This window comes from Mchenga conophoros, linkage group LG23 (assembly GCF_057382185.1).
Source record: "Mchenga conophoros isolate Kocher_MC1m ecotype Shallow Benthic linkage group LG23, M_conophoros_male_GT1.1, whole genome shotgun sequence".
Taxonomy (NCBI): domain Eukaryota; kingdom Metazoa; phylum Chordata; class Actinopteri; order Cichliformes; family Cichlidae; genus Mchenga; species Mchenga conophoros.
Window position 1 is genome coordinate 53,459,829 of NC_140547.1, and position 21,225 is coordinate 53,481,053.

The following is a 21,225-nucleotide window of genomic DNA, read 5'->3' on the forward strand; positions in this document are numbered from 1 at the left end:
TTTATAAATCCCTCATATTTTGGCATCCATGTCTTAGATTTAGATACAAATAACCTGTTTCCACTCAGCATGATTGTAATTGTTCAGTTAGGTAAGATAAGAGGAAGATATTGTGTCTGTGTTCAAACTGCTTTGGAGAAGCATCATACAACTTTGATTTTCCTTTACATCAAGTTTGATGAATTGACTGGTACATCGTCACATACAGGAAATCTCGACGAACTGTTTGTCTAAAGGGTCAGAGTCTCTGCTTCTAAAGACTGTCGCCCTTTTAAAGTGGTGGTGGGCAGACACAGCTAGCTCTACCTGCCTGCAGTGCCTACCCAGCTTCCTCATGTATAGCATTTAACTGAGTAGTCCCACAAGTCAGATTTGTTTACCAGCCAGACTCTCCCCTTAATGACTTGTTGCACTAATTTAGTGACTATGAAAATAAACCTAAAGGATCTGTTAAACCTGATGAAACACATCAAATTAAGTTTTGAAAACAAAGTATAATCTAGTGTGTGCTGTCAATGCTGTTATTTATTTCTCAAGTGACGGCTGCACATTACAGCTCTCAAACGTTGAACTGGATTAAATGATTAAGGGTACTGCCTAATGAAGACGGTGTGGAAATCTTTTTATTTCTTGGCAGATAAATTGACATTTGTTTGACTGACTATTCCAGGTATTCCTGGTATGCGTTCTGTAGGGTTGCCAACTCCCTGAAAAATAAATAAGGGACACCTCGTGGCCAGGGCTGGGCAACCCAGTTGTCTTCACCCTTCCCAGTGTGGTAGCTCTTTTTTTTGTGTGTAAAATTATTTTTTAACCATTTGACTTGAATTTGATTTAAGCAGATGCATATTCTTTGTGATATGACCATATGGGAAACAAATGATCATTTAGCCATTTATTTTTAGCTCAAAATGACAACATTAACACAGTAAAACAGGTCTCTTTCTTAAACAGAAGCCTGTCATGCTTAACTTTTGAGAATATAAGTAAATCTTTCTTTAAAAGCACTCTGTCCTGCTTAACTTAAAATTATATAAATTAATAGAAAACAATAGAACAAGATCATTCTTGTAACTGTGCACATATAGTGCATTTAGTACAATTGGCTTCAGTTGAGGTATTATTTCAGCTTTTCTAATGCTAATCAGCTGCTCCTGTTTGTAAACCCGCTTGTTCCCATGATTACGCATCATAACTCATCATCATTATTCATCTATGTATTACTTTTATGTATTAGTGATCTATTTGTTGTAATCATCTATCCTTGCAGTCGTTTATTACACAAAATAAATTATATTATCACACTTCTGGCCACATAGCGCTGATATTCACTGCACATGCCCATATTAACCTTAACCAGAGGGTTTAAACAACAAACCAGTGTTTACATACCATATCTGCTTCTGCCGTGGCCTGGTGGACAAGAAATTGGTTAAGGGTTCCCCGAGCTTTCACGCCCCTCATGTTCTTCATGTGCCACCATTAGAAGCATGCCTATGGAAAAAGTGCGCCGGCACACAGTGCAGTGCGCTTTATAGGTGTTATCGTGCACTTTTCCAGCCAGGTGTTTTCCCTTTCCCATTCCTCCCTGTACTTTTGCAGCCTTTTTTTTCTTTCTCTGAGGGGAACAAACATTGCTGCTCTAATGCTGGGCTCACACTGTGCGGTTTTTGGCCCATTTTGAGCCAATTTTTGAGTCGTGCGACCGATTTGGTGATCGGCCCAATTTTGGCCTTCATCGTGCGTGGTGTAGTATACGTGGGGTAACGAGAAGTGATTAACACCTCGAGCAGCTCCCGATCATCAATCGCTCGTGAGCTGCTCACACTGCTCACGCTCAAACACGTAAACGTCGGTGAAAAAGACGGAGCAGCGGTGCAGCGTGTGATCTGGACACAAGCGATGGAGGAACAACTTGTAGAACTTTGGAAAGCTCATCCGAGCCTTTTCGATGTGGCCTCACAAAATGATCACGACCACAACAACCGTGAAAATAGTTGGATCTACACTGCTGCTCAATCACAGCTGATCAATGTTTTTCATTAGCAATTTAGCAAAGTTGATGGTGGTGGTGTGTCTGTGTGAGTGAAAGACAGAGAGAGAGAGCGACAGATTGTCTGTTATAACCTTCATTTTATGGAGGCACAGTGTGAGCACTCAGGTCGCATCAGAGCATCGGGCGGTATAGTGTGAGACCCTGCATCGTGACCTACCAACTTCTAACCCCTGCGAGTCAATCGTGCAGTTTGAAAATCGCACAGTGTCTGCCCAGCTTTAGGTGACTGTCGTCCGAGACTTGCACCGCAGTGTCGGCGTTTGTTTCCCCGCTGGCCATGCTTGTTGTTGTGGTCATCTGTTGTCTTCCAATATTTTCTCTGTAAGCGACCTTTCCTCGACCAATGAGATGAGCTGTAATCCGACTTGTCATACTCAAATTGTCATAAGTGTGCTGTCAGCTCATTGGTCACAAAGCAGGAGAGGGGCTGGGAATTATGTTTTCAAACAAAGTGTTAATTGCATTAACATTTATAGACTACTTTTGATTCTCACTGTATTACGGGACAAAGTGCGTCCCTTATTAGCTCAATACGGGACGTGTACTTTTGTTTCTAAATACGGGACGATTCCGTTTTTTAAGGGACGGTTGGCAACCCTAGCGTTCTGTGTTCGAGTAGCAGCAGATTAGCATTGAGTAGCACACCATGCTCTAAATCAACAAATTACATACATACATTTGTTGGGTCTGCGCTTCCACAGGCCCCGCTGGTTTAGAAACGTATTCCCGTTAACGACAAGGAAGCAAGACAATCAGCAATCGATCGATTTTTCTTGCGAGAAAGGGAGGCTGGTCGGAACCAGGCTCTTGGAGCTAAACGCTCCTCACCCGTCTCCTAGCCAGCTTCAAATAAACAGCCTTCCTTGCCGCCTTTTATTGAAAACAGTTACAATACACACAAGCACCACCCATTGTAAAACCCGCCTATGGTTCTAAAAGACACCATGTGTGTGCACGTGTAAGCACGTGTGTGTATGTGTGTGTGTATGCAAGTGCGAGAATGTGTGTGTCTGTATGCATCTGAGTGTTTGTGTTTGGGGGTGACCTCATGCTCACCAAAAGGGTCATAAAGGCAGGAAGTTTACTAACCAAGAAAACAGAACCCTCACATAGGATGTCCCATAATAAAACACTACATCCTCCCCCATCATTCAACAAGCTGGAGAGGTGCTCAGAGACAAAGGGATGTCTTTGATAATGCTGCTTGAGTTAAGACTTTACAAATTTAAGTAACGCTATGACAACATTTAACAATTTAAACCTAACAACGTTCCTGTGAAAATGTTTCACACAATTTCCAGCATAGATGCTACGAACACCACCCCTGACATGAAACAGCTCAAGTTGTTCATTTCACACCTTGATAAGCAGCTTTATGTGGCTGCTTCACCTAATCGCTAATGTTATGTTAAGTAAATCCATATAACAGAAAGAATATCCGGTCGTTAAGTGATGACGTGATGACGTGATGAATCCTACTTCCGGGTCTAAAGCAGTCTGCGTTTAATATGGCTTTTGTGTTGTTAACATGTTTAATGTTTTGTATTTTCTTCTATTTGATCTCAAAAAGCTCCTAAAACAGTCAGTGATCACTGTTGACCTCCCTCAGCTTTTATTACCGCTAATCATTTATTTAAGCTCAGTTTTTAAAACCTTAGGATGTAACTACAGCCCAGCCCATGCAGCAGTATATGAATGACTAACCTCGTATTGTGGATGGATTATCTCAGTTGTTCTCCTGGCTGAAGTTTGGTCCTTTTACAGCATCCTGCCATGCGATTACATTTGTTCCTGACCACCGAGAACACTCACGGTAACTTTTATCGAGTGGGAAAAAAGTTAGCTTGTTTATATTATGCTAACATAGCTGTGTCGCTAGCGGTCACGTAGCACATCATTATATACCAGCTAGCCAAACTTCAGTAACCCTACAAACGTCACTGCTGCACTCATGTATATATCTTTCTACGTAGCACTCATAATTCTTATTCTCATGTATATATCTCATGTATATCTCATGCACATATCTTTCTTTCTACATAGCACTTTAATTCTTATTGTCTGCACTGAAGCACCGCAGCAATTTCCTAATGTTGTAAACCTCAACATCTGGCAATAAACCCATTCTGATTCTGATTCTGCTGTTTAGTTTTCTGTCTTCATTTATGCTGGAAGTGCTGTACGTTTTAATTTGTTTCCAAAACCCCGCAGTAAGGACATGCTATATTGTATTTAGATAGAAGCTAGCGAGCTAACTCCCTGCTAACTTCTAACTCTGTTAAATGTCATAAATTCCATTTTCATGGATGCCTGGATGTTAAACTCAATAGTTACACCTGGTAGAGCAGAACGCTGCAGCGGAGTTTAGGCCCAGACACGGCTAGTGATGTCAGACTTAACAACCGGATTGAGTGTGAGTATGTTGAACTTGTTACCATGTTACCATGGCGATTTACCCCAGTAAGAAGTGAAATGCTTTCATAGTACTGAAAACCCAGGGTTACCCCTGAAGTTACCTGGACAAGCCAAAATCCTGCTGGTAGTAGAAGCCTGGAAGTCCCTGGAAATTGTTAGGATAAGAGCAGCTACAAGTGCATTGGACAAACCATATATGATGATCTCCTACAGGCTAGCATCTGCTCATCAGATCAGTGAAGTACAGAATGCAGCACTAAATAGTAAAAACAGCAGCCAGTCTGAAACCAAGGAGGAAAGTAGCTAGAGTAGTTAGCTATACACCTACCAAGCTGTTAAGATAGTTTTGCATAATTTGTACACAAAATGTGTACATAAATATCTGACATGTAACAGATGAATTATCGATGTAAACCTGTTGCTGCAACCTCCCTGGCCTTTAGTTCCTCACAACCATCTGTGCTTCAGCTGTAGGTGTATAACTTGAAGTCACATGGTGATCATGGCTTGCATGTAGAAAAGCTACAGGCTGCAGAAATAGACTATCGAATGTTTGCAGATCAGGGAGCCACATATGAACCCCAGTCAGACTGGTCTGGTAGGACCTTTGCTCTTTTCAGTGTCTCATGTTGTCGTGTTTATTCCTGTGCTTGAAATTTTCAGGCAGAGCCCAACAAGAACCCTGTCTAACACGTCGTTAGAAAAACTTCCATAGGTGTTCAACGGAGCTGAGATCTTATTGTTACAAAGGCTATAACATGGGATTTCAATTATTTGCATATTGTTCTTAAATGTGTCACTCATCTGTACATATGGATGAGTGAAACTTGTCTTGACACCAGTTGTTGTTCACTTCTGATGAAGCTGTTTTCAACAACCACCTTGTTATACAGATACACACAAATATAAAACACTTATCTCGGTGTTAAATATCAAATTTCCTTCATGGTTGTTGTTTCCGGGTTTGAATTGAAAGTGCGCTCCATATGGTTTGTTTGCTGTTTGCATGAGGTGTGTTGTTTAGTGAAGTGAAGCCACAGTATATCCTTATGAACGCTGCCGCTGCTCTGCTGCACTGTGCCGTGCTTTGCTCTGCTTACCATTTGTTATAAGGCCGAGCTGTCTGCACCAGTCTCTATATTTAGTTTCCTGGGAGCCGGGGGGAAAAGGTGTTCTGGAAAAGTGTGCACTGCAGAGAGGAAAAAAGAGAAGAGGAGAGAGACAGAGAATGAGAAAAAGAGGGAGAGAATACAGATGAAAAAACAGATAAAGACAACGGATGAAGGAGAACATTAGGACAAATAACAAAAAGACAGTCAGAATGGCAGCGTAGCCAGAAAGATGATTCTGTTCAGCTTTCAGCAGAATCACCTTTCTGGATTAACCATGCATCCAGACATTCAAATACTAAAATCTTTATGTAACAAAGAAAAAAAAGGGAAAAAAATCACTCATGAGCATCAATCTGGTTACTTAAGCATCGTAGAGTGGCATTATGAACAAACTGGTGACAGTTCTGTGTTTGTTACTTTGTTTCTTTTCCTACAGAGAATGGAACGTCTTAGGGTTTGACTGGATTGATTTTTAAGATTTCTATCATCATCCTGCTCTATTAAAAAGTGTTTCCCAATACAGCTAAATTATTCTGTTACATTTAGGAGAAAGCAAAGTGATGCAAAAGTTAAAGATTCAGTTCCATGAAAACCATCTGATTTAAAATGCCTCAACAAGCTTACTACCAAGAACTACAGAGAGAGTTTCTCCCAAACTGACTGACTGTTCATTTCAGTTTAAAATCCTTCACTTGAAACAAACCCCATCTAGTTTTCAATTCAAAAAGGTTTTTTAATATAGTGCTAAATCACAACAATAATCATCTCAAGGCACTTTATGTGTCAAGTTCAAAAAAGAAAGTATAGGAAGGCTTATGACCTCGCCACCATGAGTACGCCTGATCTCAGAAGCTAAGCGGTATGGGGCCTCGTTAGTACTTGGATGGGAAGCCATCTGGAAATACCAAATACTGCAAGCTTTGGGGCGTTTCTGTGGCTCAGAGGTACAGCGGATTGTCTATTTGGAAAGTTGGTGGTTTGATCCCCGACTACTGCATTTTGCATTTGTCCTTGCTGAACCCCAAACTGCCCCCAATACCTACATCAGCATGTGAGTGTGTGAACGTTTACTTAAAGTGTTAGGTACTTGTATGAATGTGGGTGAGTAAGAAAGTGCTGTGGGTGGAGTCCACAGTGCAAATGAAATCCTACAGTCTGAGCCAAAAAACCCACAGACACAAGTGAGGAATCGTTCAGGGTCACTGGATCACCCCTAACTGCAGGTTTTATCAAGTTTTGATCCTATATATCTTCCAAAGACCCCTGTATACTGCATCAAGCAAAAAGAGCCCACTGAGAGCACAGCCTTACTTGTGATTCCTGAGTTTCCAAAAGTAGAATGGGAGCGCTTCAGCTATCAGGCCTGTCTTCTGTGGAGCCAGCTCCCAGTTGGGATTCAGAATGTCCCATTTGCTTTTAACAGTGGGCTTAAAATTTCACTTTTTGAGTATAAAAAGAAAAAAGCTTACACTCAGGAATGATTAGGGTGACCCTGAATCATATTCTAGACCTTAGGCTCAGCCCACTGGACCTCTAATGCACTGTTTTTGACCCTCCAGTGCTTCTTAGGGTTAGGGTTAGGGGTTACTTCTATTCTATGCCATTAACTTGTGTTTGCTCTCTCTCGCAGTTTTTTTATTTTGTTGTTTTGTATTCTCTCTGTGCACTCTTTTCCAACTTTTCTTTCCCTTCCTCTCCCAGTCAATTATGAGAGACTGTTAAAGACCCTTTGTGCCCAACCATCGTCAACTATCTCTCTCTAACTAGGGAATTCAGCGAAAGCATCCTCCTGTTCATTTGACATTGTACCTGCATAATTATTCAAAAATGTCTTCCAGGCTATTGGTCCATCTGTGCTCACTCTAATCCACTCTTCACTGGCGTCTGGTATAGTTCTGGTTTATTTTAAAAATGCTGCTATTCTCCCACTTTTACAAAAACCTCAGCTAGACCCTTCTCTTTTGAGCAGCTACAGACCAATCTCCAAATTACCATTAATTGCTAAGCTTCTAGAAAATGTTGTGGCTAAGCAGCTTATAGCAGCTCTTGAAAACCACAGCATTGCACTAAGTTTCAGTCCGGCTTTCGCAGAGCTCACTCCATGGAAACAGCCCTTCTTTGGGTCTCAAGTGACATTTTGATGAGTAATGATGCAGGAAAATGATCTGTTCTGCTTATGTTGGACCTCGTGTCGGTGTTTGACACAGTTGACCACCACATCCTGCTTGAAAGGCTTAAACATTGGGTTGGTCTACCTGGAGCTGCCTTGGAGTGGCTCTCATATCTACATCACCGACGTTTTTCTGTGGTGGTCTCTGATTTTAGGTCATCCTCTACCTCCCTAACTTGTGCTGTCTCTCGGGGTTTGGTTTTGGAGCCTTTATTGTTTTTAGTATATCTTCTCGCCCTCCAGCATATAATGGGCTCCTTCAAGAACATTTCTTATCACTGTTATGCTGGTGACATTCAGTTGTATGTTTCTTTTAAGTCCCAGGATTTATTGAAGCTTCAGCTTCTGAATGACTGCTTAGATTCTATCAGATGTTGGCTGCAAATTTCCTCCAACTCAACGAGGGGAAAACTGAAGTCCTCGTATGTGCTCCGGACAGATTTTAATCCCAGATAGTGAAAGTCCTTGGTCCTCTCTCGGTCTATGTTAAATCCTCTATCAGGAATTTAGGTGTCACCTTTGACTCGACTCTCGCATTTGGATGGGCATGTGAATTCTCTGGTTCGGTCTTGTTTTTATCATTTAAGAAATGTGGCTGAGTTAGGCACTATTTTATTTTGCTCTGATTGCTATACGTACATTTATTTCTTCGCGCTTCTACTATTGTAACTCACTGCTTATGTGTCTAAGGTTCCCTGGAGCTTCTGCAGGTTGTGCAAAACACTGCAGCTGGGCTTTTGACTAAATCCAGTATTCACATGTGACACCGCTGCTATCTGAGCTACACTGGCTTCTTATTGAACTCAGAGTCCATTTTAAGATCCTGGTTTTGACTGGTCATCTGATCAGGACTTACTTGCTATGAAACAGACTAACATGAGAACTAAGGGTGACAGAGCTTTTGCCACTGTGGCCTGAGACTGTGGACTCAGAACTGTGTTTTTAAAAAACAATTCAAAACTCACCTTTTTAAAACCGCTTTTGGTTCATTTTTGCCTGTTTTATGTTGTCTGTTTCACCTTTATGAATTGTTAACTTAAAGGTGATATATAAATACAATGTTATTTGTTATTAGTTATTTAACACAGGATGGTCTGTAGCGTATTCTATAAAGCACCTGTGAACTGGAACTATATAAATAAAATGACTTTTTATTTAAGAATTGCAATTTTAGATACATTTCAGTGAGAAGTTGTTTCTGTGATAACGCTGCTCTCACACTCATCCTCCAGTGTGGATCTGCACCAAAGGAAGAACAAAACAGGTAGAATGAGAATCGTCTGTGAAACACCTGTAAACACGGCAGTATTGTCACCTCACTATTGCCTGAGTGTTGCAGTTCAAAGGATTCACACAGATATTTGCAGCAGCTGTTGAGAAGGTGCTAACATGCAATGGTGCCTGACTCAGTGAGTGAGTAAATGTGTGACACTGGGCTGAAGCAGATGCCTAGTGTGAAGGGACAACAATCTCTGCAGGCCGAGCAGCTCGATCGTGTCTGTGCCGGCAGGCTGATTGGAGACGGGTGTAAGAAGTCATCAAACACTCATCAGCTCGCACCACTTTAACATCAAATTCCCTGCTGGACGGCCGTCAGTGTATCATTTACACCTTTTTCCACATCTCACATTGCTCTGCTCTGGTCTTGTTGTTTCCGAAGGACAAGTGTACAACTCAATCCACCCTGTTGCTAAAATTAACCTGCTATAATGTGTCAAAAAGTAGCACATGTCAATATTGGGTCAGGCCAATATCGGCTGCCCAATGCGGGGGAGCAAGAACGATGCTTGTGTGGATCATACATGTCAGGATCCAAATGTGCATGCGCATTACCTCACATGTCAGTGTTGTGGCGCATCTCTCACTATATGACCAGGAGGAAAAGACCCTTAATTGATTGGACATAAAATAAAGTTTCAGTTTGTGTCGTATATCTCTGGATCTTGTTGCACTGAGTGTGAAATTATTATTTCTACATCTTCTGTTGCATTATGCTTTCTACCATATTGACTTGTAACTGCACAGCTGAGTCCAATTACCCTTAGTGATTGGTCTTTTCTAACAAATTTCCCAGTGCGCTGCAGCAACAGTATTGTGACAAATGTTTTTGTGTGCTGCACTAATTAGTGTGAACTATGGAGTTTGGCACTGTGAAGCGTTTAGCATTCGTTTTCAGCTCGTCATTTTCATTTTTTGGTTGTAACACTGAAGCTGCAAAGAGTAGGCATAGTTACTGGGGTCAGTCACCCAAAACAACAGACGGTGCACAAAAGAGGTGAAAGGGAGAGTACAGGAAGGGTGGAGGTGAGTATCAGGGGTGATTTATTGCAGAAGGATAGCAGCAAGAGAGAAAGGGAAGGTTTACACGATGGCAGAAAGACATGCTTTCATGTATGGTTTGGAAACCGTGGCACTGACAAAAAGACAGGAGGCAGAGCTGGAGGTGGCAGAGTTCAATATTTTAAGGATTTTGTTGGGGATGACCAGAATAGACCGGACTACATATGGGTACAACAGAGGGACACCTCGGGTGGAACGCTTTGGAGACAAAGTTGGAGAGGCAAGGCTGAGATGGTTTGTGCAGGGGAGGGATATATTTAACAAAGGCAGGAGCCAATGAGGAAGACCACAGAGCTCATGGATACAGGGAAGGGGGGCATGCAGATGGTTTGTGTACAAAAGCTAACACTTTATAAAAGCTGAACATAGCTAAAGGAAGGTAATACACATTTATCACACGCAAACACTCAATTTAATTCCCTCCAAATTACATACTTGTTGGAAATTATTAAAATAAAGACACACATTGCATTGGCAAAGAATTAAATACACTTTACTTTCAAATAGCCTTTTTAGTATTGACATTCAAAATGTGAGCATGTAGCTATTATTGAGTTTGACTGCTGCTGTTGACTTTCAGACCACTGTGGAAATAATGCAGCACTGAAGAATTTCAAGTCAAGTCATTATAGTTTGAAAGGAATGCTACAAGCTACTGCAGTGACTCAACTAGTTGTGATCTCAGTAATATCACTAATTAGCTAACAAAAGCTTTCCAGTTACTTTGTACCACAGGGACTGATTGCTGAATCTGTGGCAAAGAAGCAGAGCTGCAACAAAGAAAAGAGCCTCACTCTCAAACACACCTTTCATGTCACATCTCACAGCTTTCCTTACCCAAGACAAGAGATAACAGTTAATTAGAAACAAACACAGAACAGTTAACAGTCACTAATATGTGTAAAGATGTTCCTACCCGAACAAAAATATAAGTACTGCCAGGCCTTTATCGTTTGCTTTTCTTTGTTCATAGAGAACAAAGAAAGGTAAGAAAATACCCCAAATGAATCCAGACATAGACCCCATCCTTCCTAATTAGGATTCAAAACCCCTTCAGATCTTATCATATGTAACCATGCTCTGCTCCGAGCTTTTTGTTCTTAAATCTTCCAGAATTTAGTTCTTGACCACGCATCAACAAGGATTTCCTCTACATTGTTTTAATTTTATCATACTATCCAAGAGGAAGAATCCTTACGTAATAGTGTTGCACAATTTTGTGTGTGTGTTTTTTTAAGACCAGTTTCCGTACATCTGTTTGAGTTTCAGTCTCACTGCGCTCGTTAATCTTTTTCCTTCAGTGGGCAACTGCTTTGAGGGAGAGAACTCAAACCACTGCATAGTACCTGCTCACAAACAAAGAGCACAATTAAACATATAACAGTTTTAACAAAGTTAGATTTTTGTAGCTTATTGCAGAGAAGTTAAGAATAACAGAGAGGGAGACAGGAAGCTGATAGTTTGTTACTTTTATTTAAAACTCTTTTTTAGTCACATAGCTGTCTTGCGTATTCTGTGTGATTCCTCTTTATTCTAGTATTTCATTCTAAATTCTTCTGTTCCAATCCTTTACCAGCCTCTCTTGTAGTCAGAGGCAAAGTGCTCAGCCTCCCAAGCAGCCTCTTCTTCCTGCTTCTCTATAACTCCTCAGTTTCTGCAAGGACAGCTATTGCTGGGAGGAGGTCATTACCACTCCAGAACTCTTCCCCCTGGTTGTGCAGCGATGACAGCACGTGAGGAGAGAGAAGAATATGCTGTCACTGCTGTCGCCTCACGACAGTGGTAAGCAGCAGCTATCCACTTTGCTTGTGAGTCAGGGTATGAGGTAATGTCTTCTGACATGACACAGAAAGGCCGACGGCTGGAGCTGCAGTTCACATTCTGCTACCAGAAAAAAAAGGGCAGAAAAACCCTGAAAAACATGCTTTTGATCTTGTACACATGAAGACGGTGAGTGGATGATGGTGAGTGGAGTCATCTGTCACTTACAGATGTTGCTCTGCAAATGCTGCTCTGTGTGCCTTTGGCAGACTGTGCCAGTGCCTTGGTCCCAACTACTCAGCAGTATCTGCTAGTTCTCATTACATCTGCCCTTTCCTTTCCCCCCATGTGTCACTGATTCAGGATATTGGGTTCGATACAATTTCCGAGAAATACTCTGATTTTTTTAATGTATGATAATGTCATGAAACAGTTGCTATCATGTTTAAAGCACAGAGGAATGCAGATATGTTAGCCTAGCCTAGTGTTAGATCCCCAGACAAAGGGTAACCTCCACATAACATGAGGTGCCACTCCCCACTCCAACCACCCCCCCAGAAAAGACCAGCAACACGGAACCACTGAAAATATGAGTATATTTGCTGTAGAAATGAGCAGTTCAAAACCAAACTCATTTCTAATGCTGCCTAGTTTTCCCTAACTGAGAGTAAAACTATAGACAATTGTCTAACTTTGACTCATTTCAACATTCACAAACTATTTACAAAATGCTCCAAAACAACAAACATATTAGAAGATATCAGAATATGTTCCCCAACAACTTTTGTTCAGACTTCTCATACTCATCTGGTCTGTTTTCTGGGTGTCAACTGGAGGTTCAAGGACTCCAATCACTTTTTGCCAAAGTTTGTTTTCTCTGTTGAGTCAGCGTCACAAGAATTTATAGTCACAAACAAAGTAAAGTAGTCCAAAATGCTTCTTTCTGGATTGGACTTTCAGCAGACGTAACAAAATGTGCACCATGTGACCAAAAACTAAATCAGGAAGACTGAACCCCAAAGATTCCTGACACATCTCTGGTAGCAAACAGCAGAAGCGATGACCTCTCATGGCCAGTGTTGGTCAAGTTACTTGAAAAAAGTAATCAGTAACTAATTACTGATTACTTCCCCAAAAAGTAATCCCGTTACTTTACTGATTACTTATTTTCAAAAGTAATTAATTACTTAGTTACTTTTTAAAAACACGATTTACAACCTGAAGAGGTGATAAAGCGATAGATCTTTCAGCCCAATTCTACTTTTTCTGCATAATCCATCATACGAAATGTAATCAAATGGAAAAGTCTCTTTTTAAAACTTGTTTTATCAGTTTTAATCTTTTAACTTTATGCATCAAGCAGAGATTTAATTATCTGCAACATTCTCTGACTGGAAGAAATTTGTTTAAACCTATTTAAACCTATTTTCTGCACATTCCAGCTCATAAAATAAAATATTTTTTGTGTTTACACTCACTCTTTCAAATAGATGCAAGTAAAACAGCAGAAAATAAATAAAGTCAAAGACTCAGCGGTCCTGTTGCTCTATTTTCACCTGTAAAGCAGGACTGGGGTAGGCGGAGGTTTACCCTGGTGCAGGTGTGCCGCGGTCAGTGGAAGGATACGGCAGTGTCTCTGTGAGTTTCCCATCACGTCGTAGCTACTCGGTGCTTGTTGGAAGTTTAGGGGTTTTTTTGCTGTAAAAAGAAGTCTTCTTCTCACGCACAGCGGACACTAAACTCAAAGTAAGGTCAGTACTTCCACGCTTTAAACGCTGCACGCTCATACTCTCTCCCGCAAATGATATATGATCCATTGTTGATCTGCACACAGCTGTTGTCACGAACGTCGCACTCGCTTACGTCACTGTCATGAGACACTCGCAAAAAAAATCACGGCTTTAGTAACGCAGTAACGCAGCGTGCTTACGGGAAAGGAACGGTAATCTAATGACCGTTTTTGCAATAGTAATCCCTTACTTTACTCGTTACTTGAAAAAAAGTAATCAGATTACAGTAACGCGTTACTGCCCATCTCTGCTCATGGCACTCATGCAAAGCAATGTTTTGGGTTTGGTAGAACATTTCTCATGCACTCTGGCTCTCTGTGTAACAAGTGCTGGACGTAAAGTTCTGTCACATCTTGGGTAAACATTTTGTACATGAAGTTTGTGGCCTGATTGTTTAGACGTCTTTTGGAGACCCAACGGTTGAATAAACCTGATAAGCACTTTCACAGTGGTGCAGGTTTTAAAGCACAATGACATGAATGTGATGGTTTCCTGATTTTGTGTTTGGAAAAGAGCCGACACAGTCAACAATCACGTGCTCGAATAGCTCTCCAATACCTGCGATCAGTTTTAATGGCGTGTCAGGACTCACATGATCTGGTTTGTCTGTAATTTGACATGGATGGAATGAGAGACAGACTTTCACAACATTAGACTTGAGACACGACCATAAGTTTAATTGAGGAACAGAGTTTCATGACACTCGTATCTGTCAGTGGTGTTTCGATGACCTCAGGGAATGGAAAGACTTCACTGCCTGCCAAACCATTTCAGAGAATAATGTCAATACCCGCAACTGCAACTGAGGTTGCACAGCGATTTTAAATTTGTCTGACACAATCTGGGACAACTACTGAATGAAATGCAATGACGCATACACCATGCAGAACTCCACACGCTAACCCATCTCTGCCACTGTAAGGCTGAGCTGGAAACAGTAGGACACCGCCATGAAACCAGTGTCATGCAAAAAAAGAGACTACACACTCTTTGGGCATTGTAATGTACCTGCAGTGCGCTCAAATGCTGTGAAATGTGAATCTTCTTCAGAGTCTCTGAAAGGTGGGACTAATTTGTGACTGCTCACATCAAAGCTGTCTTCTGGCTTAGGGGATGATGACTGAGGGGCTGACTAAAGAGTGGAAGGACTGGCAGATGCAGCTCCTCCATTTCCTGAGCTCTCTCCTTTAATGCATGACCTCTAACTTTATGAGCAGTTCCTAAATGAGCAACTCTAGCTCCTTTATGAGATGCATTACTTGCAGTTCCTCCATCGAAGCACCAACTTGCACAGAGGGACTTTGCAGTCAGCCAGGAACACCAGCAAAACCTAAATCTTAAGCAAAGAACTTTGCAAAAGGTATGAGGTCATCTTTCTTACACCTGTTCGACTTTTCTTCAGTTACAGTTAAAGTCCTCTCACATAGTGCCACCCCAACACAAGAAAAAAAACAAAAAAAACAAAGAGCAACTTACACAACGCAACAACAAGGACAATGAACACAAGAAAGAATGGACACACCCAAATTCATGTTTCGTCCCTGGGCTTGGGTTAACCTCGACATAACATGAGACAAAACTCACCACTCAGAACAGGGAGGTGAAACTTTATTAAATCAGCAATCTCCACCTGTTTATGCCAACACACACACACACACACACACACACACACACACACACACACACACACACACCAGGGGATTTACGCAAATTTGCGCAGGGTTAGTAAATCTACTGTCAACATTCTTCCATTCAGAGTATTAAAGACTCAGTATATTATAATACACATATTGAAATCCTTAAAACCTGCATGCACATAATTTAGTTCAGTTTGAGATCCAGACCCCAGACATCCAGAGGCCCCAGAGTACGAGGACCCAAGGAGGACCACTGGGGGGACAACCGTGCCACCCTCCTGGGAAGAGCTGAGGAGAGCCCCAAACGAGAGGTCACCCAGCAGCCACGGAGCAGAGGCCAGAGGGGGTTGCAGTGACGTGCCCGCGGGCTCTGCCGGCAGCCAGCTGTGCCAGAGAGGACCGGGCCTCAGGCCCAGAGGCCTGAGGGTACTGCACCCCCCAGAAGAGCCCAGCCCAGCTACAGGCGCCAGGCCCCGCCAATCGGCCACCAGGAGTGAGTCGGTACATACATGAGCGCCCAGCCCCAGACACCAAGAACCACCGACACACCAACGTCTGAGGGCATCAGCCACCGGCAGGGAGTGTGGTGAGGGGAGACAGGCCTCCATACCTCAGAGAGCCTAGACTACTCAATTGTAATGGCAAACCGAGTTGTGGCGAGCCGTGGCGAGTACTAATGGATTAGCAGCTTTTGTCTTTTTGGGCCTGCGCTCTGTTGGTTTTTACTACTTGTTGGAAAGTTGTTGTCATTTGAGTTTTTGAATTGTTTGAGTAATTTTTGGTAAGAAAGCATTACTTTCTTTAGCATTACTGATTGTATCTACTTTTTTTAATCAATTTTAAATCATGCTTTTTATTTGTTTTTGTTTTTTAATGTCTCTGTAAAGCACTATGCATCACCTTGTTGTTGAATTGTGCTATAGAAATAAACTTGCCCTGCCTTACATTTGAAATTTTATTAGCTTTCGTTGCTACTCTCCATATACAGAAGGCAGAATGGAGATGGATGCCTCTCGCAGCATCAGCCTACACATAAACATAGCTGTGCTGCAGCCAATAACAGGAGATACAATGGCCAAAGGGAAGCACAGTTGTTCTCTTCTTTTTCTTTTCATTTTAATTGTCTATTGCTCCTGAAACCTCTGTGATCTAATACTGTTTTCCTCTGACGACAGAAGCTGGCTGCAGCAGCAACAACAAAGGCTGCATAGGGTGGGGACCTGTCCTGTTTTCTCAGAGATCTGTGCTAGATGAGTACGCTATCGTTCGCTGAGTAAATGCTATGACAACCAAAGAATAGTTAAGATAATTGCAAGCTACAAATGATTTTTTAGTAATTGCGTATAGACAAGATGACATGCTTGTTTTTCTCTGAATGAAAAGCAGCACCACAGGTTTGGAGGATAATAAAAGGGACCACAAAATTACCTCATCCACATGAACACTGAGAAAACAAAGCAAAAATATCCCCAACACATGTAAATCAAAGTGAAGGAGAATAACAGCAAAGATTTTAGAGCTTAAAGAGCTGGTATCACTCAGTGGGCATCGGCTAACTTCCCCCTGTCATGTCCTGTGACTACCTCACACTTTCCTCACACTGGCACTCATTTGTTGACATAATGGACTCCATCTGTACTGTATTTGCAATATGCAGCATTGTACATCACTCTGGGCTCATAGCAAAGAAAAAAGAAAGGCCCAGCCCCCTCCGAAGCCTTCCCCAAACGGCGGCTCAGTTCATCTTGAAGCCATTTGCCTTTATCTAGTAAAAAACGCTGTCAAACCTAAAATGAGGACGTGGGCCCAGCGAGTGATGCAGACTAAATGCTCAACATCACTCATTTCATAAGAATATTAGTAAAGTCTTCTTTTCCCACCTTTGTTCAACCTTTGTCCTTAGTAGTTAGCTGTCATTGTGTCACCACTCAGCCATTGCTCTTGCATCACAGCTGTCATATTCTTAAAGCGTGTTTAAGATGTTACAGAGCCCAGACCCTGGAATCTGATTGATGCTTATCATAAAAGCCATAGCATGGAATAGTAAACAGCACTGAAAAGAAACGTCTGGTATGTCAGCTTCGTTCCAGATTACTCAGAGATGTGACTATACAACCATCGATATGAGCTTTCATATCACACTCAGCCCATTGTGGCTGAAAGGCAGGTTGTCTGCACAAAGACTCAGTGTACCTTTATTCAGCTCCTGCAGACACTTAGGGCATCAGAGACAGCTCTTCCTTACACTTGCAGAAAGGCAAAAACAGCCATCAGACTGAATTTCTTCTTACCTGCAGGCTGACGTATCCTGGATCAGGGTGTGAGGTATGGAAATGAAAGTGATATATGAAAATGTGATTACTGGCTGATTGTTGAAGGGCTGTGGTTCAGGAGGTAGAGTGGGTCGTTGCTACAGGTGTCTGGACATTCGCCTGAATAACTCAAGCACTCAGTGTAATCTAAGATTTAACAGAGATGAACAAAATCAAAGTTTCTTTTGGCCCTTGAAGGATCTGCAGATGTGCACACCGGTCATTGAATGGGTTTTTTCTCGGTACATTCACCACAGCTTTTTCATTACAGTCTTAGTCACTGTTAGCAAAACCAAAGATCACTTTTCACTTCCATCCATCTGGAAGCCCACACAGAACGTAAGAGGTAAATTGTGTTTGTTCCTGAGAGACTGTCAGAAGACGAATTTCAGGGCTGATTGCATAGCAGCCAACCACCAGCATGCATCAGGCCCCACCAAAGAGTAGTAGTAGCCTCATTTGCATGATATCTGCGAGGGAGAGCATTCCCCAGATGCAAAGCTGATTAAAGAGTGTTGTCGCTCAACAACTCGAGGGCAAAGATAGAGAAGAGTGAGATGACCGACCACCACGCGGGGCCAACGCTGCTTTGATGTGCTGACCACACAAGCATGGAGGCAGCGGTTGGTGCTTATTTCCTTAATGAACCTATTGCAGTTCAAATGAATCTTGATGAATGCGAGCTCCTCTACACATATTACATGGTTTAACGTCACTATTAGTCATATTCTTCCATTCTTACATGCATGGTGACCTTTATGGATCAGCATATGGGCTAATTTGTGTTCAGTCTAAAAACATGGCAATTTTGTCTTCTTACCAGAGAAAACTGTCAGCAAGACATGAAATTATTCAGGTTACCTAAACAATGTTATGTGGAGATTAACAGATGTATTTTCAAATAACATCTCCACTTGAGTTCTCAATAGGTTCTGGGTACTTGTGACACCAGCCGGTCTTTGTAGAATGGACTTCATGTTAGCCAGCAGATATGTATTCACGCTAATGCACAGCTCTTACCTACAGAGCAGCATTTGCTGCTATGGGTCATTTATGATTTCCAGGATGTTTCACATGTGGTGAGCATGCATCAGTAAGTTTAATATCTCGTACATTATCAAAACCTCATTCACAACTTGTACAGAAGTGAGCAAGATCTGACTTTATGTCTCACTATGTATTTTCAAAATCAGAATCAGAAAAAAGCAGGAGTGACTGTAACAGGCTGCACGCTGGTTGGCACATGCGCACTATATTTTTAACACAGGTCTGTACCAGTTCTCATCCTTTAGCATTTAGATGAAAAATTTAAAAGTGTTTGGACTTTATCCGGCTGCCTTTTCTGCGTGCCAGCTGTGTTTAAGGTATGTGGGAGTATTGGGAGCACCACAGTTGATCTGAGAAGAACACAAGTGAACATAATCCAGTGAAACCATGAACAGTGTTTGTGTCTCTGCTGTCTGATGCTTCCTGCACTCTGGGCTTTTGTCTGCACTCCCCAGCAGAACACCTGAATCTGATTTTATCTGTTCAGGACGCAAAAGATGGAGAATCTGCTTCAGATTGTGAATGCTCTTCTAAAAACATAAACTGTGGCTCTTTTGAGAAATTAAAATAAGTAATGAAGTTGTTGGTTTTGTGTGTCTAGCCTATGCCAGCTCATGCAATTCATACATGTAGTCCTCACGTTGTCTCTAAGTGTAATCAAGACAGGGATAATGTCTCACTCAGGTGTAACTGAGAAAACAGGTAGTTGTCTAATATAATTTCTAGTACACAGGGATACCTAAGCAGGTATGAAAACTACTCATAACACATGAAGTGATAACAACTGTGAAAAAAATCCACTTTTTTGCTTTTTGCACATCATTTTGTATCACAAAGGATGTGCACATGTGCACAACCCCAACAAAATAGGTTGCTATTCATGCATGAGATCTTACTGGAATGCATTGATCAAACCCATTGCAACCTGACAAGTGATTCTCCAAATGATCCCTCCAGATACAGACTGGATGCTGAAAACTGGTGAAGATGGTTGTTTAAGAGAAAGGTATCAAAGAATGATGTAACAAAGATGTGCAAAAATGTAGCACATTAGCGCTGTGAGCTGTACATTGTTGTCCTTTATCTCTATTCTAGAACATGAAGAGCAAGTGTGGTTAAAAAAAAAGAAAAGAAAGATCGTCCAGAGAAGATAATCTGCTCTTCTGGGAATTCATATGGGAGTTTGCACTCCCTTAAAGGTGGGATGAGGCGCTTGATCACATGGTGCAGGGGCTCAGAGTAGGGACGCTACTTAGATGTGGTGTGGGCATCTGAGTAGGAGGCCTCCAGGATACCTCCTAAGTGAGTTGTTTCAAGTGTGTCCTACTAGGACAGGGCCCTAGGGCATACCCAAGACACGTGTCTCTTGGCTGGCTTGGGAATGCCTTGCTTTCCCCTGGCCGAGCTGGAGGTGGTGGTCAGGAAGAGTGAGGTCTGCCCTGTGACCCAAACTGGGGATGGATGTTTGTCTCTTTATTTTGTTCAGGCATTGGGGTGGCAGAGCATGTTGAGAATGCCATGTGGTTCTTGAAAGCAGCACCTCCTACAAAGAGCTGCTTTGATATGCCTGCATGTTGCTCAGTGGTGATTCCTGATGTGTTTCTCCACCTACGTCTGTTGACTCGACACAATGGTTGAGGTGATGGAATGGTACATCATAAAACCAACAGACATGTAATCACAGATATTGATTATTTATTAAATTGGATTTCTCGCCTCATCCTCAACATAAAGGAGCTGTAAGAGCTTGAACATAGCATTGCTGAAATTTGATTTGGGTTATTTACAGCAGTTCAGGTGTTGTTAACAGAGCATTGCAGCTGAACTTAAGCATCAAGTGAATCTAGACTAAGAGAATGTCTGCTTGCACCCTTTCCCCTGTTTTGTGGTGGAAGTCAGCTTTCTCATCTCCCTGGATTGATTTTCAGAAGTAAAAACGAACATCGGATCAGCTCAAGAATTTCATGGTGAAGTCTGACAGTGGATAGTAGCTGGAAAAACACCAGCTGTGCTGAGGTCTCCTCAAAGAATTCTGCAATGTGGTTATCTCCTCAGCTCTGTTGGTCTTCCTTTTTCACCAGACAGCCTTTAATTTGAATTGCTGGATATCTTCCTTCTCTGGATTTCTGACCTGTTTATACTCCTTTATATGGTCACTGCAGCTTGCAGTAATCTGAATGAGAATGGTGGGGCTACAATATTAAATCTTTTTTTCATAATTCATAATTATTAAGAAAAATATGTCATATTTTATATATTTGAGTGAGCTTTAAATAGGTATGTTTCCAGATGCTGGTTTGTGCATTGCAGTCCTAGAGCAACAGCCTCTGTTCTCTGTGTTGTTGTTAGTAGGATGTGAGCATTGTCAGCTGGCTGGTTCACGTGCGTCTGGCAGCTCCATGGAAGTTGACCTATCAGACCCTGGTGGATTTGATAGCCAGGCTTTTAGGGGACAGATGGGATGCAGTGAAGTGACGGTAGTAGGCTGCATATTTGGGCCCAGTTGTGTGCGTGTGTGCGTGCATGTATGTGTGCGTTTGTGTGTGTGTGTGTGTGTGTGTGTGTGTGTGTGTGTGTGTGTGTGT

The 21,225-nt window shown here is 41.9% G+C and overlaps 1 protein-coding gene across 2 annotated transcripts in view; it reads left to right on the top strand.

The window, feature by feature from the left end:
* Nucleotides 1–21,225, top strand: part of nlgn4xa (neuroligin 4 X-linked a) — a 110,568-nt gene that overhangs the window by 46,762 nt on the left and 42,581 nt on the right. The window lies entirely within an intron of this gene.